The sequence below is a fragment of the Amblyomma maculatum genome, chromosome 2, assembly GCF_055883805.1.
Source record: "Amblyomma maculatum isolate TAMU_Amacu chromosome 2, ASM5588380v1, whole genome shotgun sequence".
Classification (NCBI taxonomy): domain Eukaryota; kingdom Metazoa; phylum Arthropoda; class Arachnida; order Ixodida; family Ixodidae; genus Amblyomma; species Amblyomma maculatum.
Window position 1 is genome coordinate 173,130,049 of NC_139345.1, and position 27,903 is coordinate 173,157,951.

The 27,903-nt window shown below is 48.7% G+C and overlaps 1 pseudogene; it reads left to right on the plus strand.

The window, feature by feature from the left end:
- On the plus strand, nt 1–27,825 carry LOC146200451 (uncharacterized; annotated as a pseudogene).
- Nucleotides 27,826–27,903: the final 78 nt, after the last annotated feature.

A 27,903-nucleotide genomic window follows, 5' to 3' on the forward strand; every position in this document is an offset into this window, starting at 1 on the left:
ATGTCTTCCCTGGAGACGCTCTTGCGGGACCTCCACCGACTCGCGGGCAAGCACCCTCTTCTCATCGGAGAGGACTTCAACTGCCAGCACACCACCGACTGGGGGTACAGTTATACTACGGGCCGTGGTCGACGCCTCTGGTCCTTAGTCCAGGAGCTGCGCCTCACTGCACATAACAATTTCCACACACCCAAGCGGATCGGCAACAGCGTTAGCTTGGACACCAGTCCGGACCTGACGCTCAGTCGCTTCCTCGGTGGTGTCACTTGGACAAGAACACAACACATACTGAGAAGCGATCAGTACCATTATTAACATCTCGCTTTCCTTTAAACAATCCCGCCACACACACATCACCCACAAACGGGTGAACTGGGACGCCATCTGCGCATTGCGGAAGAACGACACCAACACAACTATCACGGACATCGAAGAGTGGGCAGAACCACTTATGACCAATGTCCAAAACAATACCCGGCTGATTAAAACCACACAGGACACCCCCACTCTAGATTCCCGCCTTGCCCACCTCTGGGAGGCGTACCACAGCTTACTCGAGCGTTGGAAACGCGACAAGTTAAACAGAACGCATAAAAGGCGACTGGCCGCACTGCAGACGCAAATACAACAACACGCAGAGGAGGTCTGCAGCTCTGATTGGAGGCGTTTGCGACGGACTCGCCGGAACACTGTGCACCAGGCGAGCTTGGCAACTTCTGAGACATCTCATAGATCCAAAACAATCCAAATCCGCTACACAACACCATGTTGCACGCCTCGGACGCTCTCATTGACACACTTAAGCGAACATACACTTCATCCGGCACATCCGACACCATGCCCCCTACTCAGGAAAAGCTAACCCGGAATTAGATGCTGACATTTTGGAAACGTAGGTAAGAGCGGCCCTCCTGACGCTCCGAACAAATTCAGCACCGGGACTGCACAAAATCTCCAATTCTATACTCCGCAACCTTGAGGACAAATCAATCACACAGATTACAGACTACTTCAACAAATGCTGGGCGGAGGGCACCCTCTCCCAGTCCTGGCGACACGTCAAGGTAATATTTATACCAAAACCGAAGAAGCCTCTTAAACTAGAAAACCTGCGCCCAATCTCGCTCACCTCGTGTCACGGGAAACTTTTCGAGCACGTCGCACTTGCGAGATTGACGCTTCAAATGGCGGACAACGACCTTTACCCACACAGCATGGTGGGATTCCGCCCCCATCTCTCCGCTCAGGACGCCATGCTGCCGCTCACTCACGACATCTTCAACCCGGCTATTCCGGGCCAAACAAAGGCATATACCCCATTGCAAAAACCAGTGCCACTGGGTCCCAGCGCCCCAGCGCCATACCTCATTATGGTCCCAGTATGACGCTGGAAACTGGGGGCACTGGGACGCGGCATACTGGCACGCTCCGCACTGGCGGCGGCACTGTTCGCCCGGCGAAAAAAAGGCGTGGGATAAAAATAAAAAGTAAAAAGTAACGAAAGTTAGGTACATAAAAAAACCTAAAAAAGAGTGCACCAAACCCGCTTCGAACTCGACTTCCAGGCGCCTATTCAATCACTAGCTCACAACGCTAAATACTTGGCCACGCCAAGAACTGGGATCTTTGAAACAATTCCGCGTTTTATGTCATGACCCGCATTTATAAGGTTGGGACTTCATGTTTCGCAGTGTACAGGTCATTGCTGCCGCTCTAACAATTACAACTTCTTGATCATTGGAGCTTGCTGCCTGCTCTCACGACATGCAAACTAATGTTCAGGGTGCCTATGCACGCTATTTTGTGCACTGACATCATTTTAACATGTGGAGTTTGACATCGCTGGCAAATTTACTAATGCCGGCTCTTCGGTGGTGCTCTGCTACCATGGGCGTAGTTTTCGCTTAAAACGGAGCTTTAGTACAAACCTTCAAGGAAAAAAGTGCGACCAAGCTTCAATACCGGCAAGCGCAGCTGCGACGACACTATTTTGCGTGTAACTAAACCTTATTTGTATGTAAACATTTCGGGAAGCGTTGCAATGACCGAGCGCTCGGCTGCTTTATACGCAGAGTAAGAAGGAACGCAAAAGCTTGAGAAACACGCAAACTATTATGCATTACAAGCGCTGTATGTTGTTGTTTTTTTCTCTCATGGGCCCATCGCTCGGTAAACTACTCTTTTTCTCGTTTTATTTTTTTTCTGCTGTTTATACTGGGCCGTGGTGCAGGCTACGCTCGCCTGCGATTTAGCCTGCATTGAACATTTTGGCAGTAATCATTGTGTTAGAGTGCCCTTAAGATCAGCTGTGAAGTTTGTTTTGTATGGTAGCCCACATTATTCAATTCCAGTTTTAGCTGTGCTTTAATCGTCAGTGTGTCATGAGATATCAGAGGCGCGGCGGTCGTGGTCTCTCCCGAAACGCTCCAACCGACCTATCGAAACATGGAAACTCTAGAAAAAAGATACTACCTTTGTTTTCTTACAGGTGCGCAACGACTTCGCAGCAAAAAGCGCTTGCTTGAACCATATTTTTCATATGCGCCCCGATGGTCGATTGCGAGTACGCTGTTGCCATGTTGGCCCCTGAGGAATGCTACTCCGGCTGACGCCGCAGGCTGCACCGGCTATACTGGAGCACTGGGGCCAGAGCGGCCCCAGCGCACATACAGCGCTCCTCCCAGTGCATCGCGGATGCCAGCAACACAACCAGCGTCAAAAAGCTAATTCCAGCGTTTTTATCCCATCGTACCAGTGCAACCAGTGTCTTCCCGTTACTGCTGCATTGAATATCGCAGACCTCCAGTGTGCGCAGCTGATCCAATGCAAAACCAGAGCGAAAGTCTTACTGATTTCGCACTGGAAGACGCTGGGAGACGCTGATTTTTGCAATAGGCAGTCCTGGCTTTGGATCTGTCCAAAGCTTTTGATCGCGTCGAACATCAGGCGATCATAACTGCCCTCTCTCCCCGGAACATAGGTGTACGGATCTACACTTACATCCAGGCTTTTTTAATGGACCGCATGGCTGAGGTTCATTTTGGCCAGCTTACCTCCCCACCCTACACCCTCAGGAGCGTCGGTACTCCACAGGGGTCCGTCCTCTCTCCGTTCCTATTCAAAGCCGCCATCATTCTCCTCGCCCCAAAACTGTCCACGATACCTCATCTTAGACATACCCTTTATGCGGACGACATCACACTATGGACCACACACGGTAGTGATGGCGACTTAGAGGGTACCTTACAAAGCGCCGCATCACTCACACAAAATTACGCCAAGAGCAACGAACTCTCATGCTTCTCAGAGAAGTCTGAGCTACTTATACTTCGCCCCACGAGCCGCGGATGCCCCACCACATCGATTGTCATTGAAGTTGATGGCCGTCCCGTCTCAGAGGTGAATACTCTCCTGGATCTGGGACTTCACATCCAGAACAATGGCAAGAGCACCTTAACTCTCAAGAAATTAAAGCGGGTGACAGGCGCGATATCGCACCTCGTCCGACAAGTTTCGGGCCATCATAAAGGCATGAAGGAGAACGACCTATGTTGTCTAATTCACGCCTTCGTCCTCAGCCGTTTCTTTCACAGTTCCCTGTCTCCGATTCAACAGGCAGGAAACGGACGCCTTAGACGTCATGTTGCGCACGGCGTTCAAGACGGCCCTACATCTCCAAATCAATACTTCCCCAGAGCGCCTTCTACAGCTTGGCCTCCACAACACAATTGGGGAGCTTGTGGAGGCCCATCGCCAAGCCCAATACTTGCGTCTCACCAAGACCTCCTACGGTCGCCATATCCTGGAGACTTTAGACATTCGCGTCCCAGCGAATGACCCTACTTTCCTTCCCATACCTCGCCCCCTCCACCAAGACCTTCTCATCAAGCCTCTCCCTCACAACATGCACCCCCAGTATCACGAGCAACGCCGCCGAGCCTGAGCAGCAGCGCTCCACAAATACTACGGCTCCAAAACGGACGCCGTATGGGTGCACGCCGCATGCACAATTGAGGGAGCGGTATTGGCCGTCACCAATTTCTTCCTGCAGCCTGTTGCTACTGTCCCCCTCCCCTCGGTCACCTCCTCGGAGGCAGCCGAGGAAGCAGCCATCGCCTGCGCACTTGCACAAACGGAAGCAGGCTACATAATTTCCCTACTCGAAAATTGCGATACTATATTTTGCGCGTGGTAGAGGTCACATATATGCGTTCAGCATACTGAGCTCGCCCGCCGCTAACCCACCCCGCTATGTGGAGCTGATATGGGTGCCTGCGCACTCCGGGAATCCCGGTAACGAGGCCGCCAATGCGTTAGCCCGAGGTTCTTTAAACCAGGCGCCGGCGGCTTCCGATCCGGGATTCACGCGTCATCGCATGCACTCATTCAGTGAGCTAACGCAGGCCTATCGGGCCGAGCAACTACTCTGCCCTCCACCTCACCCATCTTTAGACAACTACCACCACACGCTCTGGCGACGACTACAAACGCGCACCCTCCCGTCCCCTTATAGTGCGTCTCGCTACGACCACACCCTCACCGATCCCTCCTGCACCCTTTGCAACAACCCCATCGCCACTCTTGCCCACATCCTTTTCCAATGCCCGGCGGATCCTACCCCGTGGGGTCTAGAGCACTTTACCACCAGGGAGGACTGGGAGACCCTGCTACCCTGCACTCTGAGGACCCGGTTCGGCAGAAGATCGCCAAAGACTTGGCTGCCGACGTCATGAACCATAGGAACATGAACGTTTGGGTGTAGCTGGGCAGTGCGGGTGCCCAGGGGCATGCATACCCCAAACTCCTCTGTTTTAAGAAAGGTATTACCACCACCACCACCTCTAATATGGGCGCATAATACCTGGGAAGATATGCAAATGCAGTTCGGATCTCTCAGCTAGAGAGACAATGCAGCACCACCACGGGCAGAGCCATCTTGCAGATGGAAGGCTTGCAGACTGACCGTGGGCTGCACCGTAAAACTAGCATCCCCCCTAAATGCAGGACGAAAATAATGGTACCCCCACTCCCGAGGAATATGCATCCGGAGCATAATACTGAGAGGAGGAATGAGAGAGTCGAAGCGCTAAAAAAACGGTTGGACGCGGCTAGTGGAAAAAGAGGCGCGGCGGTTGCCTCAGTAGTCAACGGACTAGGAGCTCCCAAGTCGGCAGCCACTATTCGCACCCGCAACATCGAGACGGCCGAAGAAGGTACTGTAGCGCTCGCTTGCGTTGGAGCGGACGAAAAAGTTGCACTCAGCGATAGTAAAACTGCTGTCTGGAATTTCATGAACGGGAGAATCACGCTTGAAGCGGTGAGGATCCTGGCCGGCAAAGAGTTGACCCGCAAAGGGAGCCTAATGTAGAACCCAACGAATGCGTCGGCTCCCGGCAATGAAGCGACACACTAGTTAGCCCGAGCTCTCTACTGCTGAATAACCGTAGAACCGCCGGATTACCAGATAGCCTGGATTACCGCGCTCAAACATCTTCTGAAATTCTTGACAATTATAGACTAACCAGACAAATACTGCCACCACCGGAGGAGGAGGAGGAGAATAGGAGGGCGGAAGGCAGGGATGCTACCACCTCATAAGACACTAAGTGATAGAAAAGCGACCGCATGGCTCCGACTGCAAGCTGGCAATTTCGTTAACCCAGCATGGGACTTTGACGACCTACCAGGGGAATATAAAAATTATCTTAGTAGAGCATGTCGGCAGAGGGGTAGCGCCTTCTTAACGCATCGTCGGGTCAGGCAGTTTAGTTTCTCCTTTTCTGCGGCCTTGATGTCGAGGTAGGGCATCGCATAACTGATTCTCTTTATTACGTACGCCTGGATTAGTTTTTATTATATTCTCTCCATGAGGCCTGCTCTTTTCGTGGCGATCCTCCTCAAGAGGGCGAGGTTTTGCATCGCGTAACTTTCTGATTTCTTCATGACTTGTTCGTTATGCCCGTAAAACAGGATGATCATCCTCAGGCTACTCATCTGATCTATTTTGGCACCGGTTTGTCCTCTACCTGGATATAAAACTCCCTGTTATTGTTGCAGCGGAGGTATTTTGATTTCTATACAAACTCCATTTTTGCGGTGAGAACGCAAGTTCTCTTCCAGTCGCGTAATCGAAAATGATGTCGGTAGCTGCCTACAGCTGTTCTTCCGTACTGGCATCGCTCCCTTGATTAATCCTGAGGTTGATGTCGTCCGTATACATGCTAAAATTTAGCCCCTGGATTTGGTTGAGTTTTCCTGCGAGGCCTCTCATCGCCACATTTAATAGGAAAGGCTATATTACTGAGCCTTGCTCAGTTCGCAATCTCACACAGGCTTTTCTTCCCGATAAGAGGTGTTTTATGTAGTTGTACGTTCGCTCCCCTGCTCTGAGCGCTTCGAGGCCTTCGAGGATAGCCTGGTGTCTAACACTGTCGAAAGCCTTGGCGAGGTCTAAGGCCAGGATCACTTTGGTATCTTTCGATCGCGATTCTATTATATTATGTTTTAGTCGGAGCATTACGTCCCGCGTGCAAAAGTGTGGTCGAAAACCGACCACCTCGTGCGGCCACAGGTCGTTTTGCTCCATGAAGCACGTTAATCTTGTTTGGACGATGTTCTCCAGCAACTTTCCTATGCATGAGCTTAGGAAAATTGGTCTCAAATTTTCCAATGCCGGGAGTATGCCCGGCTAGGTAGGGTATTATTGAAGGTATCGCCAAGGTTCCTTCGCATTCCTCCGTGATGAGGGCGTCGAGCGCTTTGTTGAGCGCCCCATTGTAGCTTCGGAAGGAGAGCGCTGGTTGTCAGCAACGTAAGCCTTTACTAACTTATTCATAAACGCCGCATCGTCTCCTTCGAAGGCGTGTCTGACTTTTGCCAATCTTATTCCCGATTGAGTGTTTGATTTTGCCATGTCCAGCAGATGCCACAGCATGCTCCACATCTTGGAGAGATTCACGCCTCCCTGCAATTCGCCGCATCTGTTGAACCAGTTTAGTTCGCCCAATTTGATCGGGGAGCTTTTAATTTCCTTGATATGCCTCACGATCCGTCTTTTAAGATTCTTGTTTCACTTTAGCTTTTCCAGCCTGCTTTCCAATGCTTTGTTTAGCGTCCCACACAAGGAACAGTCGGCTATCCGCTATACCGAGAGCATCGTCTCCCACTAGCGTCTTTGTCGCCTCCCCAACGTAGCGTTTGAGCGCCTCCATCCATTCAAGTTCACGATAATTTTATTGCCGTCGATGTAGAGGCCCCTCCGCTCCCTCAAGAAGACACTAGGGGGCCTCCAAGGGTGAGAGAGCCCTACAGAAGGATGCCATTCTCAAAGCGTCCCGTGCCAGACCGATTACTCGAGCTTGCTGCTGCGGAGCCCGGCTCCGGAGGAGGGCATTAAAGCCTTCTTTCTGATTCTATCAATATACCCGGGAGAATCGTGGCATTCCCAAATGAGATGATCCTGATTGGCTATTATCCCGCATATGATTTAGAACTTTGGAGGTTTCTCTCCCTCCCCGCTTAAATAAGGTGGAAAGAATCAATTTATTTGCAATTTTCCCCAATGTTTGCACTCCTTAGGCGTGTGAGACCGATCTGAAGGTGAAAGGTTCTAGTGTTTCATTCCTTTGTACAGCCGTGATTTCCGTGTACGTGATGAGCGGATCCTCTGACCCGGGTAAGGGTGATTCCACAGCCACCAGGATGTAGATATCTTGGGCGAGATTGTTAACAGCCTCAATGCCTGGAATCCCCGTGTGAGCCGAAAGCCAGATTATGGAGATCTCTGTATGCTTCTTTCGAAACAATCCCCCTATTAAAGTTTCTTACTGCTATCTTGCTGTCCAAAGTGTGAATTTGACTTTGCTGCTCCTGCAGGCTAACGCCAGAGCAGCCTCTTCCGCTATGAGCGAGTTCCTAGTGTTGAGACATCCGGTGACCACTGCCTCGTAACCCCCATTGATTACTGCCATAACTTCAATGTTTCCTTTCTCATTGTCATGTCTCTAAATTGATCCCATCACGTCACGGCCGGTTGGCGCGCCCTGTACGTCTTGGAGCCCTCTTTGAGTTTCGAGAGGAGATTGAAACTGTAACTGCTGAAATGTCGATCCGAGTTTTGCCACTCGGTACCCTTTAAGTTTTTTCCCTGGGGTGTGCCCGCACGTACGCTGTTATTGTCCTCGTTGGATGATCGGCATCCGTATTGAGGGTGCGAGCTCGTGCGCGTCCTGCCATAGCTGCCTGCCTTTGTGTCCTGTATAGCATAGACCCATTCTTGATGTCTGGCGTTAAATTCTTCAACAATCAGCAAGGAATTATTTCCGGCCGCCTTGACCACTTTTCGCAACAGAGCCCTAAATCTAATTTTCTTTTGCTTGAGTGAGCTATAACTCTTAAGAAGACACCTATTGACGGACAGAGAGACGCATCCCTCGTTTCTGCCCATAAAATCTCGAGGAATGCGTTCTAGATATCTCTCGAATTCAAATAGTGTTCTACCAACGCTGCGTTTCGCTTGACAAAGATTATAGAATAAGCGTGATATGCCTGGCGCTGTCATTACACGTCATGAAGTCATTACGGCATCACTTTCGTTTATTATGCATGGTTTAATGTGACGTGAGAATGATGTTATACTCGGTCATGACGTTACCACGTGCTGACGTCATAGTCACTCTGTTCAAGGCACGATATACTACACCACGGATGACATCATGATTCATTTTATGGTACGACATACTACACTACTGATGACGTCATCATTTATTTCAAGGTATGACACACTACACTACAAATGACATCATCATTCATTATAAGTCACAGCATACCACAGCACTGATGACGAAATCATTTATCTCAAGGTACTACATTTTACACCACTGATGACGTCATCCAACTAAGGCGTTATAGACGGACCGATACGATCGTGGCCGCCATAAACCAATAAAGACTTTCGCCTTAAAACTAACAGCGCAAACTACACGGGACACAAAAAAGGAAGAGGGACAGGACGAGCGCTGACTCGCAACTAAAGGTTCATTCACTACAACCTACATTTATGAAGGAACAAAGAAAACAGCCCAAAAACATTGAAACCACAAAACCAAGAACACTTTACGAAGAGGCGTCCGTGTGCTCTGCGATTTCAGCGCACGGTAAAGATCCCCAAGTGGTTGAAATTACTCCGTAGGCCTCCACTACGGCTCCTCTTTCTATCTACTTTAACTCCCACCATCCTTTTTTTTTCTTTATTGCCTGTTTTGAGTTCACATCAATTCAAAAAAGATCCACAATAATGGTAAGACTCGCAACAACCAGACTTCGGCTGTCACGAAAGGTTTAAAATTTCTTGAGGACAGCCAGTTCATCGAGCACACTGATCCAGTCAGGTGGATCAGAAAGCACCCGGTACGTTTCTCTAAGGAGCAGCACATTCTCGATAAAGTTCTCGCGTACAGAACGCGTGTTGACATCTGCATGTTGCACTTGCATCCTTGTTTTCCACAGACTGTGGAGGCCCGAGACCATGACTAAATCCAAAGGAATACCCTCACTCTCGACTGGAAGGAACCGTATGCCGTACGGATCTAACGGAAGGTCTTTCTTTAGTGTTCTCTGGAGAACATCCCAGTGAAAGACTGGGTCCCAGCAATCCAGAAAGACGTGCTCGATTGTCTCTGCTTTTTTGCAAAGGAGACAGTCTGTTGTCCAGGGAACGAATAAGCCTCTTTCATGTAACCAGGTTTTAACAGGTAATGTGTTGGAATGTAGCTTAAAGAAGAACGTTTTAACTGAAGGCCTAACTGGCATCTTTTTCACACGCTTTAAGACATCCTGTCCGGGGCCTCCACGGTGTGGTGCACGGTAAATCGGCAACGGTATCGTCACATCCAGAAGATCTTTGTACAGCTTCTTCTTACACACTTTGCTCAAGTGTTCCATTGAAAAACGCGCATGCAACATTCTGAAAGACAAGACAACTTCGCGCATGTACTCTTTTAAAGCCCCACTCATATTCTCACCAGAACAGACAACGTATTCTGGAAGCATTTTACACAGACGTACTTGCATGACCGTCCTCAAGAATTTGTCGTTTTGATCACGAAGGGAAAAAAACGTGAGACAACCTGTCGCAAAAAGAGATGCACAAGGCCCAAGCCCCCCGCCTTAACAGGAAGAAAGAGGTTGGTTTTGCTGCACTTTTCCCATGTTGATGCCCACATGAAAACGGCAAAGAGACGATGAATTTTTTGAATGCTAACGCGCGTCGCCGAAAGCACATTCATTACGTACCATATCTTTGCTACAAGGAAAACATTGCACACATAAGCGCGTGAGAACATCGACAACGGCTTGCCCTGCCATGAATCAGCTTTCTCTCTCGCCATCTCTGCTTGGCCAGCCCAGAAAGGGGTGGGATTTTGGTACGATTCAAGCGGCGCGCCTAAATACTGGGTCGGCAATTTTGACCATTGCAAACGAGAAAAGTATTCAGGCGTAACATCCCAGTCTCCATGCCAGAAACCGGCACTTTTTTCCCAATTTACTTCACAGCCTGTCTGTGGGCAGAATTTTTGAACAAGGACAGTAACTTCTTGAATACTTTCTCTGCTTGAACAGAATACAGCGATGTCATCTGCATATGCCAGCATTTTGACCTGTGCTGACTGTAGCATAAAACCAGTTATACGTTCATTGTTTATGATAGACCGGCAGACTCCCACCATCCTTCCCTTACGGCACGGTTTAGGTGTCCACAGAAACAAGTGTGACAGATACAGCGCCTTACCCTTCTTGTGAACAAATTATTATTATCATTATTACAATTACATGCATCGTGCAACTTTATTTTCTTCTTTCGCCGGCTAATAACGCCGATTTTTACGCCTCCGCTTTACATCGCTGTGCGCTACAGGACCCCCGCCCTTGAAAGCCGAAATGTACGCGTCAATGATCAAGGATAGCAATGCGTCGGCGGCAGGCAGATCGGCGAGTAAGCCAGCAAAATCCGAGGGGAGGTCCACGGGAGTGGTCTTCATGTATAAGGGTTTCAGGCGATCCAAGGAGACGGTCTCTTCTCGACCATCCTGCAAGATAGTTGCCAACTTCGTCTTTTTGTTGAGGACGCGGTACAGGCCATCGTATGGGGGGTAAAAGGCGCTTTCACAGCGGCTCGCCTTAGAAAATATTACACTCGATTTGCATACCTTATCAAAGCGAAGTATGTTCGCAGCGCTGGCTACCCCTTTTATACTTTTTTATGCATTTTACAGTTCTGATTTCGTTTTGCTTTTATATGGAATGTTCTCATGCATATCATTCAACTCTATATATTGTTTATTTAAATTATAATAAATTGCTTTACAGCAAACAAAAGGCGCCGTATCTGTCATACTTTGTCGTAGGATAGCCCGGGGACAAAGTTTCCGGGCACCAGCGCCAGCTGCTCCAGAGCCTTCAACCCCTCCTACATAAGGGGAACTAACACAATATTTCAAATTAGAAAGAAAACGATACGCAGAGCCACACAAAGACCTCAGCAGACAGGATGTTGTGGCTTTAGGAAGAAGGAAAAGAAAATGCACGGGCCTGCTACTGGTTCTGTAGCTGAGCCACCTCCGCTGCCTCGTGCGGACAGAGGAGAATACTTTTCCAGTGGACACCTTAACAATGACGTAAGCGAAAGGAGGAACGTAGGAGAGAAAGCAGAAAGAGAGAAAGAGGTGCCGAAATGTACGGTTTTCAAGTAATTTCGAATCCCGGCCTCGGCGGCTGCGTTTCGATGGAGGCGAAACGAAGAGGCGTCGTGTGCTGTGCGATGTCAGCGCACGTTAAAGATCCCCAGGTGGTCGAAATTACTCCGTAGCCCTCCACTACGGTCCCCCTTTCTCTCTATCCACTTTCACTCCCACCTTCATCCCTTCCCCTACGGCGCGGTTCAGGTGTCCACAGAGCAAGTGTGACAGATACTGCGCCTTTCCCTTCCTATGAACCAACCAACCAACCAACCAAGTAATTTCGACCATATGGCGCATAGGAAGGGATTGGCGCACAATTTGAATGTACCAAGGACTAAATGGGTAAACAAGAAATCAGTTAAGCAAATATTAGCAACCACAAGCAACCAACAGCAGCATCCGTACTTTCGCATTACTCCAATGCAGATTCTGCAGTGCTCTTTTTGCGCTGTCCTCAGAATCAGCTTCAGCTATGAACTAACTTACCCTAACCAAAATACTTCAAGAATCTGCCCCCTACCCCACCCGCGTATTGCCTTTCCCCGAGAACTGCAGCAACGGAAGTTCCCTTTCTCTCTTTCCACTTTCACTCCCACCTTCCTCCCTTCCCTTATGGCGCGGTTCAGGTGTCCACAGAGCAAGTGTGACAGATACTGCCCCTTTCCCTTCCTGTGAACCAACCAACCAACGGAAGTGCCGGGTGGCGTCAATAGAAATTAAAACATAAAATGCATACGCAATAAAATAGTTTGCTGGATTAAAATTGCTTGCAGTAATCCTCTGATAATGCCAGTTACGTCCGTCGCGCCACCTTTAGTGCGTTGAATCAAAACGAATAAGAACGTCACTAACCGTCGCTTCGGTTAGTGACGTTCTTATTCGTTTTGATTCGTTTATTCGTTTGATTCTTTATTCGTTTTGAGAATGGCGCGCAAGACGCTATTCCAAGCGGTTGCGTTTCTCGATGTTCTCCACTCAAAGGCTTCAATCGGCCTCTGGCCGAGGTACTGCTCAGGCTAATGCCCGCAGTAATGAATACCGGATTGTTTTGCCACGTCTCCCAACTGGTAAGCTGGTCGCTGATTCCGTTTTCTTGCATGCGGACCTTGCCGGATGCCCGTACCGGGCACAAGATTTCAGAGACTTCCTTCGAAATGGTGTGGACCTCAATGAAATTAGTTCAGTTGGCCAATTTCAAATGTCCTATGTATGGATGGTCACCTGCAAATCGGCACAATCGAAAGAGAAATTGGTGGCTTGCGGTGATCTCGTTGTTAAGGGCCGCCGTTGTGTGGTCGTGGACCCAGAACCAAAAGTGGTGAAACTGAAGCTTCTGTGGCTTCCCTAACGCTTGGAAGACGCCTTCATACGTGAGGCACTACAAGCCTACGGGAAGGTGACTTCGATTTCGACAGAAAATTGGGAAGTGGCGGAAATGGAAGATTTGAGAACGCTGAAGCGGGATGTTGTGTCTCTCGCTGAAGGAGTCGGCGTTGGCGACGTCCCACATGTATTGACTATTTGTGGTATACAGAGCCTTGTTTTAATACCAGGCAGGCCACCGCTATGCCTCCGATGCAACCGGGTTGGCCACATTCGTAGGCACTGCCGTACGCCGCTTTGTGACGACTGCCGACGCTTCGGTCACACCGCAGAAGAGTGCGTCGTTACCTGTGCGGACAAGCTGCGGCATCGTGTGCAGCCACCGGACGGCGCTCTACAAGAGACGCTGCTTCGATATGAGACGCCGAATCCGGCACATGATATGGAGCCTGCCACCTGTTCTAATCCTGCCAAAGATGCCGTCCCGGTTACTCCAGCCACTGAGGTCTCGGCCGAGGAAGAGCTTGCAGGTCAGATCACTCTACCTGCAGCTGAGGCCGTCCCTCCTGTTGAAGAGCATCTTCGTAAGCGCCGGGGCAAATGCGCATCTGACTCGAGTGAAGATGATCTGGTAAGCGTGAAACATCGCCGCCGCCGGCGCACGTCGAAACACAAGGTGACGTGCCAACGTTCGGCTTCCCGCAATCGTGGTGGGGGTCCGGAGGCGATGTCGCCGTCTCCGGAGAGACAAATGCAAGCCTAGTTAGCACTTGTGTGGTCACCATGGCGACCCCTGAGGAGCTAGTTTTTGCAACGCTGAATGTGAGAGGCCTTAGGTCTCAACAGAAGCAGGTGCAACTTCGTCGACTTGTCAGCAGCAGGCGGCTTGATTTTGTCGCCGTCCAGGAAACGAAGATTGATAGTGAGCAGGATACAGAGAGGGCACTAGGACCCTTTTTGTCTGATTGCAATGTTATTGTGACGCATGATATTGGTTTTTCGGCGTGTTGCTTCTTGTTCCTGCGAAAGGCTCTCCCTTATTCTGCGTTATCTTTTTATACTGACTCTGAAGGGCGGCCAGTAAGCTGTGATATTTTGCTCCACGGGAAGCCATGGAGACTTATCAATATTTATGCGTTTAATAGTGCAGCTGAGCGTGTTGATATGTTTGAAGCCATGGCTAACCTCCTAGATTGTGATAAGAATGTTGTGCTAATGGGAGACTTTAATTGTGTATGTTACCTGAATTATCGTGCTTGGCCTAGTGTACACGGAGACAGATGTGGTGAAGTGTTGTCGCGTGTTATAGATGACTCAGGACTCATTGATACAGGGGCCTCATGTCATGCAACTACACTATTCACGCATATCCAGGGGAGGTCCCACGCGCGCCTAGACAGGATTTATGTTTCTTCCACGCTGATTTCCCGTGATCTGTTGTGTGAAACTGCACTGGTTTCCTTTTCAGATCATTTATGGTGGTTTCTCGGCTCGGCAGAACTTACTGTTCAAACTTTCGGCCGCAATGGGAGCTTTGGACGCTAAATTCTTCACTTGTAAATGATCAGAAGTTTGCCTTTCGAATACGCTCCCAGCTACAAGTGTGTTTGACAGGTGTCATGCCAATATTTGCTGCATGGGAGCTGTTTAAACAGGAGGTGCGAGCGATAGCTATTGAAATTGGGTCTGTTAGGTCATTTTACAGGAAATTTCAAGAGAGGACATTGCATAAGAGTTTGTATAACCTCTATGAATTAGAATGTGAGGCACCTGGAGTATATTTAGACGAAATTACTAGGGTAAAGTGTGATCTACAAAAGCAGGACGCTGAAAGATACATGGGTGCCCGAGTTCGATCACGTACAAATCGTGTTTTGCACTCTGAAACCCCTACGCGACAAGCTCTACTTAATGAGCACCGTAATGCTACTGCCAAATTGATACCGGGAATGATGTCCAATGACACCCTAGTAACGAAAACTTGTGGCATCACCTCTGTGTTTGTGAGCTATTACACGACACTGTTCATTGACACTTCTGCTACTTCTAATTCGGATCTACTAGCTAACTTTAAAGCTCTTATAACGCCTTTATCAGATGAAGACTGTGCTCTTATCAATTGTCCTTTCACGTTGGAAGACATAGAACACGTAATTTACCAATTACCGCTCTCTAAAACACCTGGCCCTGATGGCATATCGTGCGGGTTTTACACAACTTTTAAACCTTTGCTGAGTCCTGTCTTGCTGCAGATCTTCGCTTTAAGTTTTGATGTGGGGGTCCTTCCTCAGTCCTTTACTAGGATTTACACAGTCTTAATTCCAAAGAGTACGGATAAAGAAAAATTGCTCTCAGCAGATGGCTACAGGCCATTCACGTTGGCAAATGTGGACTAAAAATTTTAGCGAAAGTACTATCAAATCGTTTACAATATGCCATGACGGTTCTCATTGGCCCTCATCAGACGTGTGGCTTGAGGGGACGCTCCATACAAAATTACATATTGCACGTACAATTTTCGAATCTTGCTCTGACTCTTATAAGCAGCTTGCTCTACTCCAGATTGACCTTGCGAAGGCAATTTGATTGTGTCCGGCATTCGTTTCTATTTTCCCTTCTCGAGTGCGCAAATGTTTGATCAACTGTACTGAAAGGGGTGCAACTTTGTTACGACAACTATTCCCCTCGCTTGATTGTTAATGGTCACCTCTCAGAGCCTGTGCCAATTCGATTATCCGTGAAGCAGGGCTGTCCTATGCCACCGCTCCTCTTTGCCCTCTACCTAGAGCCACTTTGTTTGAGTGTACTGCAAAACCACAGTATCCGTCGTTATGTTGCCTTCAGTAATGAAGACAAAGTTCTTGCGTGCGCCGACAATTTGGCGTTTTTCTGCACAGACAAACCAGCATCGACAAAATTATAACCACCATTGAGCAGTTTGGCATTGTATCTGGCGCTCAAATGAATAAGTCTAAAAGTTCGGGTCTGTGGTTCGGTTCATGGGGAGCAATGAGGACTCATTATGCTGGAATTGAATGGTCTCGTGTTCCCCCTAAATACCTTGGAGTTCCCCTTCATGCATTCAAGTTTAGTGGGCGTTACTGGAAAGAGCGGGTCACGGCACTCAAAAGCTATGCTCGGACTTTGGTTCCGCACCGCCTATCAATTTTTGGCCGAGCACAGGCATGTAACATGTTTCTGGCTACAAAACATTATTATGTTTTACAGGTACTCCATTGCGCGAGGAATTACATCCACAGTTTTCCTCTAACGTTTGCGACGTTCATATGGTTGTCCAGTTTTGAGCCTATGCAGAGAGATAACTTATTCAGGCCTGTTTCTGCTGGCGGACTAGGTTTGACACTTCTCTATGTCAGACAGTTAGTTGCTCGTTTCTTCTTTTTCCGTAATAGCTCCCATCCAATTACCAGAGTGTGTGTAAGTGAAAAACTTTATTTATCTCTAGATTGGCTTATCTCCTGCGGTTTTCAGATGGCTTCGTCCATCTTCTAAGACTAAAGTCGGTTGCCCTTAGTCTAGAGCTCCGCTGGATGCTACTGCCAGTTGTGCTCACCGAATCAGACCTTCTTGGTCGACTCGGCAATCGCTGGAGAGCACTCCCTCCCATTGCTCCGCACTCGGGTTTCTTATAACGGGTACCACGCTTATCCTCTAGCATGCCCACGTTATGTGGTACAGCGTGGTGGTTCTTGGCACCAAGGGCATTTGTCAGTGTACTGTGTGGGATACATTTTGTTGAGTACGTGTAGGTTCTGGTACGAGCCCGTTTGTATCTGCCTCCACGCGACTGAGTCCTCTCTGCTAAGGGAGTTGTGTGGTGGTTGGTACCGCTTTCTGCAGCCCAGTAATGGTTTAGTATCGCCGAATAATCTTGGGGTACAGGTTCGTTCCCCTCGAGGTCGCCTACGTTGGATGCTCGGTAATAAGTGTACCCTCGAGCTATCCTGTCCGCCTCTTGTTCCCTGTTACTCCCGCGTGTGCCGGCGTACATACTATCGTATGCTTGATTGGTTTTTTGTTAGGTTGTCGTGTTATGTGGCCCCCAGAGCGGAGTATGCAGAGCGCTCTGTGCCCGATTCTGCCGCGAAGATAGTTGCGGCATGCTGTTTTTGAGTCTGTAAGGATTGTTAGAGACCGTTTAGATCGATAGCCCTCCGCTACCAGAGAATCCCTGCAAACTAACCTAGTGAACCTTCTTCCAGACTTAGTGGTCTCTTCCAGTTTTACCGATTGGCTCTTATTATTTGGTTTTATGAAAGAAGTTTGCGATTCAGTGCGTTTTCTGGCAGTTCGCTTCTCTTATGAGTACTTATTCTCTGTTTCACGGACAAATTTATACCAAGATTTGATATCTATTTTGTTCCCGCCTCCGTTATATCGTTCACTCTGTTCTAATTATATGGGGCATGATGTGTTAAAAAGGGTGCGCAAAATGCCGATCTCTCCTTCTACTAAAACGTTTTTCTTTAAACTTCATGCCGAGGTTTTGCCTGTTAAAGTGTGGCTTCAGAAAAAAAAATATCTTCGTTTCTTCTGTTAATTGTCGGTTATGTGACACACCTGAATGTATCGAACACTGTTTTATTGCCTGCAAAGATGCAATATTATTTTGGGACGTTCTGCAAAGAACTTTGCAAAAAAGATTTTATTTTCAATTCCCACAGTGTGCGTTACTTGATAACCACCGAACACGACCACGAACCCTTGGACGTGATTTTCCTTCTTGGACTGCACAGCCTGTGGAAACGCGTATGTTGGATCGGAATGCTGAACCTCTAGTCTCCCCCGCTACTCCTTTCGGCCAGATGGTACACCAGCTTAGAGACACTTACGAAGATAGCGACTATCAACCGGACTGGCTGCCATTGTTGATGTGTTGTCTTTCCTTGCCACCGTTTTAGTGAAGTTGTGCTAAGTCGTATTCTAGTTGTGTGGTGTTGTGTTGTATGGTCCAATTGGAGTTTTCACCTACAGGCTGTATATAACTGTATGCTGAATTTAAAAGCATGTAATAAGTACCATGCAGAAAAAAAAATAGCTTCTGTGCCGCAACGGATTAACACTATGTACTTAATTGCAAGACATGTGTTCGGCACGTGTTCGTTTCCTGTAGGAAGGTCAGGGCACGTATCTCTGGTTATACTGTTACCAATCGGGGTCGACGAGTAAGGTATGCCCTAGCGTAATTTGGATATCTTATTTACTTTTATTATTTTTTCGAATACGTTTCTGTCTCGTACACCTTACCGCCTGTGTCTTGGCCACTGCTCCAATGTGGCATGTGCTATATAGCTTTTGAGGACAGCCAGCCAAGCAGAAAGTTATTAGTAACAAACCATCAATACAGATGAATTTGATTACGACTGGGGAGGGGGGGGGGGGGTTGGGGGGGACCTCATAAACCTCGGGCCCTGATCTATACAGTTAGAATAGATTATAGCGGACCATTATGCAAAAGTGTTGAGAAAAGTCCACTCCGGTTTCAACTAATGCGGTAACGGTACGCCTGTCGACAGCAAATTCAAGGTCACTTGTTCGTGTCCTCGTATTGCATGTAGGCTTCGGTGTTCGATCTCGGCTTCGCAGTGAGCCGAAGTCGTGGATTGGGCACCCTGTTGTGATCTCGCGGTTCGGCGGTGTATATTTGCTCTCTGGGCGCATGATCGTCTTGGACGTCTTAGTAAGGAGCGCAGGCGTAAAAGCGACGTCATCGTCACTCGCCGTCGATGACGGATCATCTTCGGTTTCGCGCCATTGAGCGACCTCACCTCACAAGTTAATTGTATTTTTTTTAATTCACAACACTCAAATAAATTTCGACCATATTTCCTGGGGTATGTTTCACTTTAGGTTGCATAATATATTGTTTTTGTTCTTAACAGCAGCAAAACCAGCCGCGAATGCAGCCAGGATGTTACGGTATGACAACGGTTACATTATTCAGTTACCTTCACCGTAATAAATTCATGTCTACCGTGAGTGTATGTTACCTTTAGGTTGCGTTCAGAGACAGCTCTCAACAATAATCGCCTTTTAACATGCTACTCTTTTTTACGGATTTACGCCGCGCCGATTTTTCAAGTTAACTTATACAACGTCGCAAAGATGGCGCGACGGACGAAACCGATGTATTATGCTCTTTACAGTAAGCAATTTTATACCATAAAACAATTTTACTAATATTTCATTTCAGTTTCCAAACTGCGCTTCATGCTCGCACAAAACATAAGGTTGTGAGTTATTTTTGAGTGACGCAACCGGCACTTCCGTTGCTGCAGTTTTCAGGGAATGGCAATACGCCCCCCCCCCCCCCCCCCTCCAGTATGCATCGATTGGTGCGACTGGGCTTTCCTTCAGCCTCCTTTTGTTTTCTATTTACATTTAGTCTTCTTGCATGAAAACAATAAAAACGTCACTATTAAGGAGGGGTTTAAATTACAAACAGCCAATTTGAAGGAGACTGGCTTGCAGAAGATGATGCTGTTTTTACGACTGCCAATGACGAAAGATCTACGGGAGAGAACAACGGATGACATGAATAAATTTTGCTACAGCTACAGTATATAATCTTTTTTTCATCGGCAAGATTTCGCACGTCACGCAAAACCCTGTATTGTTCGAGTTTAAACATACAGAAGAAGCTAATACTCGATAAGGTGTTTGCCATTTTCATTTGGGGCTTTGGAACGGGAAGGCCGCCACAAGACGATGCTGTTCCGATGGATTAAAGATAGAGATTTGGGGGTCGGGCACCTTCTTGTATGCCAGACGGTCAATCAATCAATTTTTCTTTGTTTGCGACGTATGGGTTCATTCTTGCTCACCATCTGCAAAGTTAGACCGGTGTGTGCTGCCGGAGTCTGTTGTCTCCATAGAGTTTTGCCGCCACTATGGGAGTTTACATGGAGTTTTCAGACAACCAGCTCAGCCACCATGTGCGCCCAAAGCATCATGAGGTGGAGAACTATCGAGTTCAGAACTACAACGTTTGGCCAAAAAATAACGCAAAGATAAACGTAGTTCTGTAGTAAAAAATGTTCCAATATTCAATATTGCGACTATAAATTGCAAAATGAGAGAGGAACAGCATGTCAGTGGGAATTTTATCTAATATAAGCGATGGTTCTTCCTCCTATTGGCTGAGTTTTGAGCTGCACAGATACCAATATTTCGCACTTAATAGGCACACTTCAAGGAAAAAAACGTTTTGGAAGCATTTTTTGTTGCCCAATCTGTATAGGAAGTTTTTAGTGGCACTTCGATAAAACAAACCTTTATCGCCGTCGGCTGCTTTTTCGCCTTCGCCACTATGGCTTTTGCGGTCTAACTTCGCACCACGAGATGATGATGATGAGACATCATAGTAACACCACTCCTTGCACCCGAGAAAAACTAACTATCCCGCATCAAGAAGGGCACCGTCCCATGATTCCTTAGCGCGTCCATACTGGCTGAAAGCTCCTTCAGCTTTCCTTCTAGTTTAGAGTGTAAAAAACTCTATGGTTATCTCCAGCGTATATATAGCGTGTGGGAGTTTTTTTATAACAAGAAGTTCATCACAAAGGTTAGCTTTCTTTCAGCGCGTTTCTCTATATAATATTTGTTCGGTGTAAAGCGGATAGAAATCTACCGCAATCTGTGTAATATCCTTTTCTGAGATCACTTGTACAGGGCGTTATGGCATTATACTGTAAAGGCCCAGGCAAAGATCACTGGAACAGAGTAAGGAAAGCGCAGGTGCCGCCTGGAGCAAAAACATTTTCCTTTACCTTTAACCTACTCTATGTATCATAAAGGAAATTTGGAGGGAAGTGGTCTCTTCTACCGTGGGGATTGCATCGTCTATATGCAAGAAACCGAAAAGAACAGAGGTTTTTTACATGCTTCAGGTAGGGCCTATATTGTACATGTATTGCCACGGATAATAAAGAAGGATTTCAGACTGGACTCGCAAGGCATTAGATCTTTGAGCATAATTAATGATGAAGTTTCATTCGAAGTCTCACGGGTCTCCAAACTGTATGGTGCCCCGCCGTTTCGCCGCATCAGCGTGGTCGACAGCAATTCACAAGGATGCGGGGTCAAATCCCGTCTTCCACGGCCTCTGTTCGCTGGCGACGTAAAGCTAGGTGGCCTTTTTCTGTGTGATGTCAGTGCATTCCTTTCGATGCGCAATGTACGAATATAATCTGATTTAAATTGTTGTTCACTGGTTCGTTTTGCATATGGGAATGTGGCTGCACGTGCGAGCTATTTTATACGTCACCTACTGCCCACCTGATCATATCGTACAGCACTATTTTTAAAGACAGCAGGCCGTATTCTGAGATTCAATTAAGATCTGGCAGCAATAAATTTGTTATCATTCCTTACAGGTCCCTAACTGCAGAACATGGTGGTATTTTATGCAAAACAACCAGGCATCTCCCAGTACATTTCTTGACATCCTCCACAGGAAATATTTTAGTAGGAAGTGAAGAATAAATGAATATACAAAGCGTGCCTTTCATTCTGATATCTGCGAGCCTGTAGGCGAAACATTGCTTCAAAGACAAAGAGTCATAAGAACTACATTATACATTTTAAATGCACACTGAACATTACCACCTCTGAAGAACCTAGGAAGAAGTGAACGCTAGAACATCGCCAACACTCATTGCCGCGTCATTGAGTCTTTGATATATGCGATGAACTTTAAGCTACCTAAAAAATTTTACAGAAAAGGGAAGCGACTGCCTGTTCCCATGTATTGACTGGAACAGACTGCGAAGGAGAGCACATGCAGAAATGGTTCTTTCTTGTCACACGGTTTAACTAAGAGAAAATGTGATACACTTTGAATTCCCCTATATTTCTCAACAAAACGTAATAGGATCCATTGGCATCAACTCAATAGAATATACCTTAAAATGATGTAAGGTGTCCATTACTTTTTTCGCCACGTTTGATTTAGAGAGGAATGCGGTAAACTTTGAACTGCACAACCTTCACGCAAAGAAAAGCACAAGTAAGAGTAAACATATATAAAAACACGAAACAAACATACAGAAATGTGGTTTGTATTTTTGGTAACGTGTGCGATTTAATAACATATGACATAAACCTCGACGTATCCGAGAGAACTCGCAGGAATATGAAATTCTCATTTAAATGTACACAAATTCACCAGAACAAATAAAGAAGAATTAATTCTAGAGATTGATAAGGCTAAGTGCAGAAAGATGCATAGAGACTGAACTGCATCTAACATTTCAGTGCAAATAACAAATCACTACTAGACAATTTGTGAGCTGAAAAAAAAAGAAACGCGAAAAGGAAAAGTAGGCACATCAACAAGGTCGAAGCTTTGTTCACTCGAACTACTCCGAATCGCCGTTGCTATCATTTTCGAGGCTGCTTATGAAAGTAGTCTTTCAGCTTTAGGTCCCAAAAAATGAAACGCAACTTTTATTTCTTACGTCCCTTGAGCATGTTCCAGCATTGGTACTAACACTGCAGAATTTTGACCAGTTCCTCTTAGACTTACACCACTATATGAAAAGACATGTACCAGCCCCAATCCAAAGTCTCATTCCCAGAATCAGCAGAAAGTAACAACAGACGTACCAGCGGACGTACGCGATTGAAAATACCTGTGACGGATGCTCGAGCATGTCATCGAACTGTGTAGCCACCTCCGATGTGCGGTATGTCTTCCTGCCAAATGGGGTGTCTAAGCGCTGCGTAAAAAGCGCAAACACATGTGTTGAACCTGTCGAGGTCCAACGCAAGCGGAGGCGCATGCAGCAACATTTGGAGCGCCCTCGTGCTCGTCGTGGAATACGCTCCCGTAAGTTCCAATAACGGAGAGCGCTGGACTTAAAGCAGTCGGGCACGTAAACCCGAATAGGGCGATTCCGTCCACCAAACGGGTGACGCATACGCAAGAGACAGAACAACGACCTTTTGGTAAAGCTCGCTCCGTTGCTCCGGTGCCGGCATGCCGCTAAGCCACATGAAAGCACTGAGGCGCGCGGCAAGCATCTCGGCTTTCTCCTTGAGCATGTCACTGTGGGGTATGAACGAGAAAGTACGGTCGAAGACCACACCGAGAATCTTGACGGAGGGCTTGAACTTCAAGCGCACTCCGGCAAGTAGTACACTGGGAAGTGTGCGCCCCATTACACTACTGGGGGGAGCATTAAGGACGCACACTGTCTTCTCCCTGGAGATGTTAACTCTCGCGTCCTCCGCTCATGTTGCTACTCTGCCGAGAGCATCCTCCGCCAATTCCGTCAGCGCCTTCCTGCCGGATGCAGGCACACGGATGACGACGTCATCCGCATAAGCCTGAACGGACACACCCTCAGGCATTGGGGAGCTCGAGCAAACCACGCCCCACTATATTCCACAGCAGCGGCGACAGCGGAGACCCCTGTGAGCTGCCTAAGGTGGGACGCGCAACCGCGTCAAAAGACCGGAGCAGCGCACACAGGTTCCTCGGTCTACCCCAGTTTCCGAGCGACTCAGTACCAGAGGATGCCAAACGCTGTCGAAAGCGCCGCGAGAGTCTATGGAAATGAGCAGTGCGTACAGGCCGTTATTACGCATATCTCTTAATTTGGTGACGAGCGACTGTAAGGACAGCGCCTCGCTGTCTCGTGAAACCGAATTGCTGCGGATGTAATAATTGTCTTCGAGACAGGAAGTGGTACAGTCGTTCGTACAAGAGCCGCTCGAGCACCTTGCCGTGCGTCGAATTCTTAACTATTGGCCGATAAGATGTCGTCATCTCCGGAGGCCGACCCGGTTTAGGCAAGAAAACGATGCGTCCCTTACGCCAGGCAATTGGGAAATAACCCAGTTTCAGGGACGCATTGAATATAAATAAGTAAAAATTCGGATGCCGCTCCCAGAGTTTGCGAACTAGACGCAGCGTTATGCCGCCCAATCCGGACGCCGTGCCCTGTTTGACGCGGGACGCCGCCATGCCCAACTCGGCAGACGTAAGCGTGGAGTCGTCCCAGGGACTAGCTTGCCGCTAGTAGACGTATCTCTTTGTGTGCGTCGCTATCGTTTTGATCTGAAGCAACCTGACCGTCCAGCAACATCTGTGGCGTTTCCAGCAGAGACGCCGTCATTGAGCCGTCCGGCCGTTTCACCGGTGGAAGCGTAATCGGTGCTGGAAGTTTTTTTAATGCAATTTCTTATGGTCGCCCGAAGACGCTTGATTTGATCTATTGACTTGCCAATTCTCGCAAGTACGAATTGCAGGCTTCCGATATTTTGGTGCTATAAGATGTCAATGTGGTGTAGTAAATGTCACCGTAAAGTTTTGTAAATCCGTAGATCTTTGGTAACGTCTCGTGAGTGCTCTGCCTCTGGAGCGATCGACGGTCAAGTCGGCTGTCCACCATTGGTTCCAATCGTTTAAAATGAGTCGAGAATTCGGACGGGTCGTTGTTAAATTTAGTTTTTAAAATAATTGAATAGACTCCGAAATTTAGTAATAATTAAATCTAATGCCACCGTTGAAGCCAAATTTGCCCCTACAACGGCATCCATTAAACCAGATGAAGATAATGTATTGAGGAGACGTGTCGTCACTCTGTATGTAAGCCTACGCTCTTTGTGTAACCTGTCCTAACCAATGTTGGTGAAGCTAAGGAAACGTCTATCCAACAGTCCGTGTTACTTGTGTATGTTGGAGGAGATTGTCGGTTGTTGAAATGACCAATCCGGAACCCATTGCGAAGCAGAGGAACTCCCCTCCTTTCGCATCGCAGAGGTCCAGACCCCACGCGGTATGCTTGGCGTTAAAGTCGCCAGCCGATACCGCCGGTGTCCACTCCGTGGCGATGAGTGTTTGTCGTATATCGTCAAGAGTAGGCGTCATTGGATGGTGTGATTGATGTTACTCTGGATGATGCGAACAATGAAAAAAATGTCGAAACGAGTAGTGCGTACAATTATACAAGCTCTTGAATTTTATGGCGCCCTAAAAATTTGCCAGTTGTAGGGAATTCCCGGAATGTCGTTTCCCCTCATATATAGGTCGGATACCATTGCGAAATCTGTTAGTTTCTTGTAAGCTTTCTATTAGAATTGGTGTAGCATTTTTGCAATGGTCCAAATTTGCTTGTATGATTGAAAAACATGTAATCGAATTCATTTAAATTTGCGATGCCGAGTGGAAAATTTTGTGAGAGGTTATAAATCTGCATTTTAAAACGGTATCCTGTGTTAATACGATACGAGGGAAAGCGACATGGTATCTGAAACCTGTGTTGTTAAACACATGGTCTAAAAATATAAACCCAACCAATTCAGAGTTTGAATGCAGTATGAGTAGGATCTTTTTAAAAAATGGTGTTTTCGAATTAGACGATGTCGTGTTTTTGGGACATCGTGGTGCCACGTTAACATTGGCGGTATAAATTGGCCGGAACTGCAGAAAACTGCTAGGCTTGATAGTGATATTGGCAATTTAGTTTCAGGGCGCCATGTTTGTGCGTGGTTAAAGTCGAGGAGGTACGAGAGAGAAAACCGAACACGCAGTGAAGTTGTCGTTACGACGGACGGTGTCATTAATCTGAAATTGCTTGTTTGCACACGTAATAGGCAGCTTGTAAGTTAGATCTCCTAATGCGTCCGCCAGGTGATATGTGAGATGTTGCAAGGGAATGCGACGGCGCACGTTAAATTGGTGCAAATTCTCAGTCTCTCCCCCTCACCGAGTCCACCTGACAGTTACGTGTCATAATCCGCCCGACTTCGCATACGGAGCACCCTCTCCTGGAAAATCGGACAGACCCTGTCACCCCTGCCTTGTGTGGGGGACCCTGCCAACCCGCACGCCTGCAGACCGCGCACGCAAAATCTGCATCCGGTCCCGTGCTCATGCAGGCAACCACCGCATGGGAACCCGCACAACTCGTGCAAACAGCACGAGATGGATCCGATGCAGCCCGACAATTCCGTCGCGAGTGCCCGTACTGAACGCAGTACATACACATAAGGACGTGGAGATCCTCGGCCACCTGCGCCGAGGACCATCCGATGGTAACGCGTCTCTTTGCGGTCAGTCTACGGAACGCATCGGGCGGCACGGAAATAAGGTGCGTTTTCGTGCCGTCCCTGGCACGAAACGTGTAACGGCGCGTGCAGGCCGCAGGGTTTAATTCAACGTCTGGATTTTTTAAAACAATGTTATTGATTAAGTCGTTCTCCGCAACGTCGCGGTCCACGCCCCAGATCCGCACGAGCGGGCGACGTCTTTCCTGAATGCGAACGCTCATTACGTTATTAATCACCGCGTTGTTTCTAATTGCAGTGTGGAGGTTCTCTATGGTGGCTCGGTATTTCGCGACTATCATGATTCCGCTCTGTGTTGTCCTTATCGTAACCGGACCTATGCCTTGTCCATATCGTAACCGGACCTATGCCCGCGTTGTCGGGTTTTATATTTGACTTAAGGGCCTTGACCACCTGAGAGGGTGTGGTCGCCTCTGGCGACGTCGCAGTGATAAAAGCCAAGTGGCCCGCCCCTTGCCCATTTGTCGGTTTTGGCACCGTCGCAGGGGGTGGTGGTGCCTGTGGCGACCGTGGTGAGACCCTAACGATTTGTGCAAAGGTCGGCCGGGCCGCTGGCGTAGCCGGAACCACCGACGGTTGGTTGGTTGGGAACTTTGGGATATTCACGGGGGGTGGGGGGGGGGGGGGAAACGGACACGGGTTATGCCGGCCTAATGTCGCGGCGGCCCTCTTGGTGTCCGGGGGATGGGGAAGTGGGATGTTGGGAGGGGTGGGGAGGGGGGATCGTCTTGTCGTCGTGGCCCGCACCAAGCAAACAGCCCGATGAGCGTCGGCAGGTCGGTGGTCCGATGCGCAGCCTCCGGTGTAGCAGCGCTTGCGGTGGTCCAGGCGAAGCCTGGTACTGCGCCTCTGCGAGGCACAGGAAGGACTGCTTGTTACAGCAGGACACCACGGCGATTGGGGCACCGCCGCAGCAGGGGGACCGCGATAGACTGCTGCCAAGGCAGCAGTGCGGCTGGTGGCGCTGTGGAGACCGTCCGTAGACAGCGCGCCGAGGCCCGCGAGCAGGGAGCCCACGGGAAACTGTGTCGCTGGAGAATCCGGGCGGCAGCAGGGAGGACCGCTGGTTTACCTCTGCCGTGGCAGAGGTGCGGCGGTTGACGCTGGAGAAGCCGCTGGCAAGGCGGCGCGTCGAGGGCCGTGAGCACTAGGCCCACGGGAATGCTGGCGAAGCAGCGGGGGGACCGCAGGAGCGGCAAGGGACGCGGGTGCGTCAGGGCCCGCGGACCGTGAAGTCCGCGGGGGACTGCGGTGGCCAGCAGGGCTGCGCCCACGGAGGAGCTTCAGTGGGCCGCCGCGGTAGCCATGAGCCCGGTCCAATGCAGGGGTGCGCCGCAAACGTGGAGGCAACGAGGGGTGTGCCGTGGGGAAATCCAGGTCACCGGCACAGCACTGGGTCGACGCCTCGTGGGCGGAAGGGGCGCACTGTGAGGGTCTGGTGATCCCGGAGTCGGTTGCAGCACTGGGTCGCACCTCGCACGCAGCAGCTACGAGGTACGCGAAGGAAGTCGCGGGTCCGGGGCACCACGGCAGCAGGAAGGTTGGCAGAAGCCAGCGAGATGGGGACGATGGCCCAGGGAATGTGCACCAGCGGGCTGGAGCAGGGAGGACTGAACCCCTGAAGGGGGCGAGCAGGACGCACGAATACGTGAGGGACGGTCAAGGCTGACGAGAGCGCGGCGAGAGCGGGAACGCACGAGCTCGCCGGAGCGAGCGCCGCACGCACCTCGCCGAGCTCTGAGAGGCG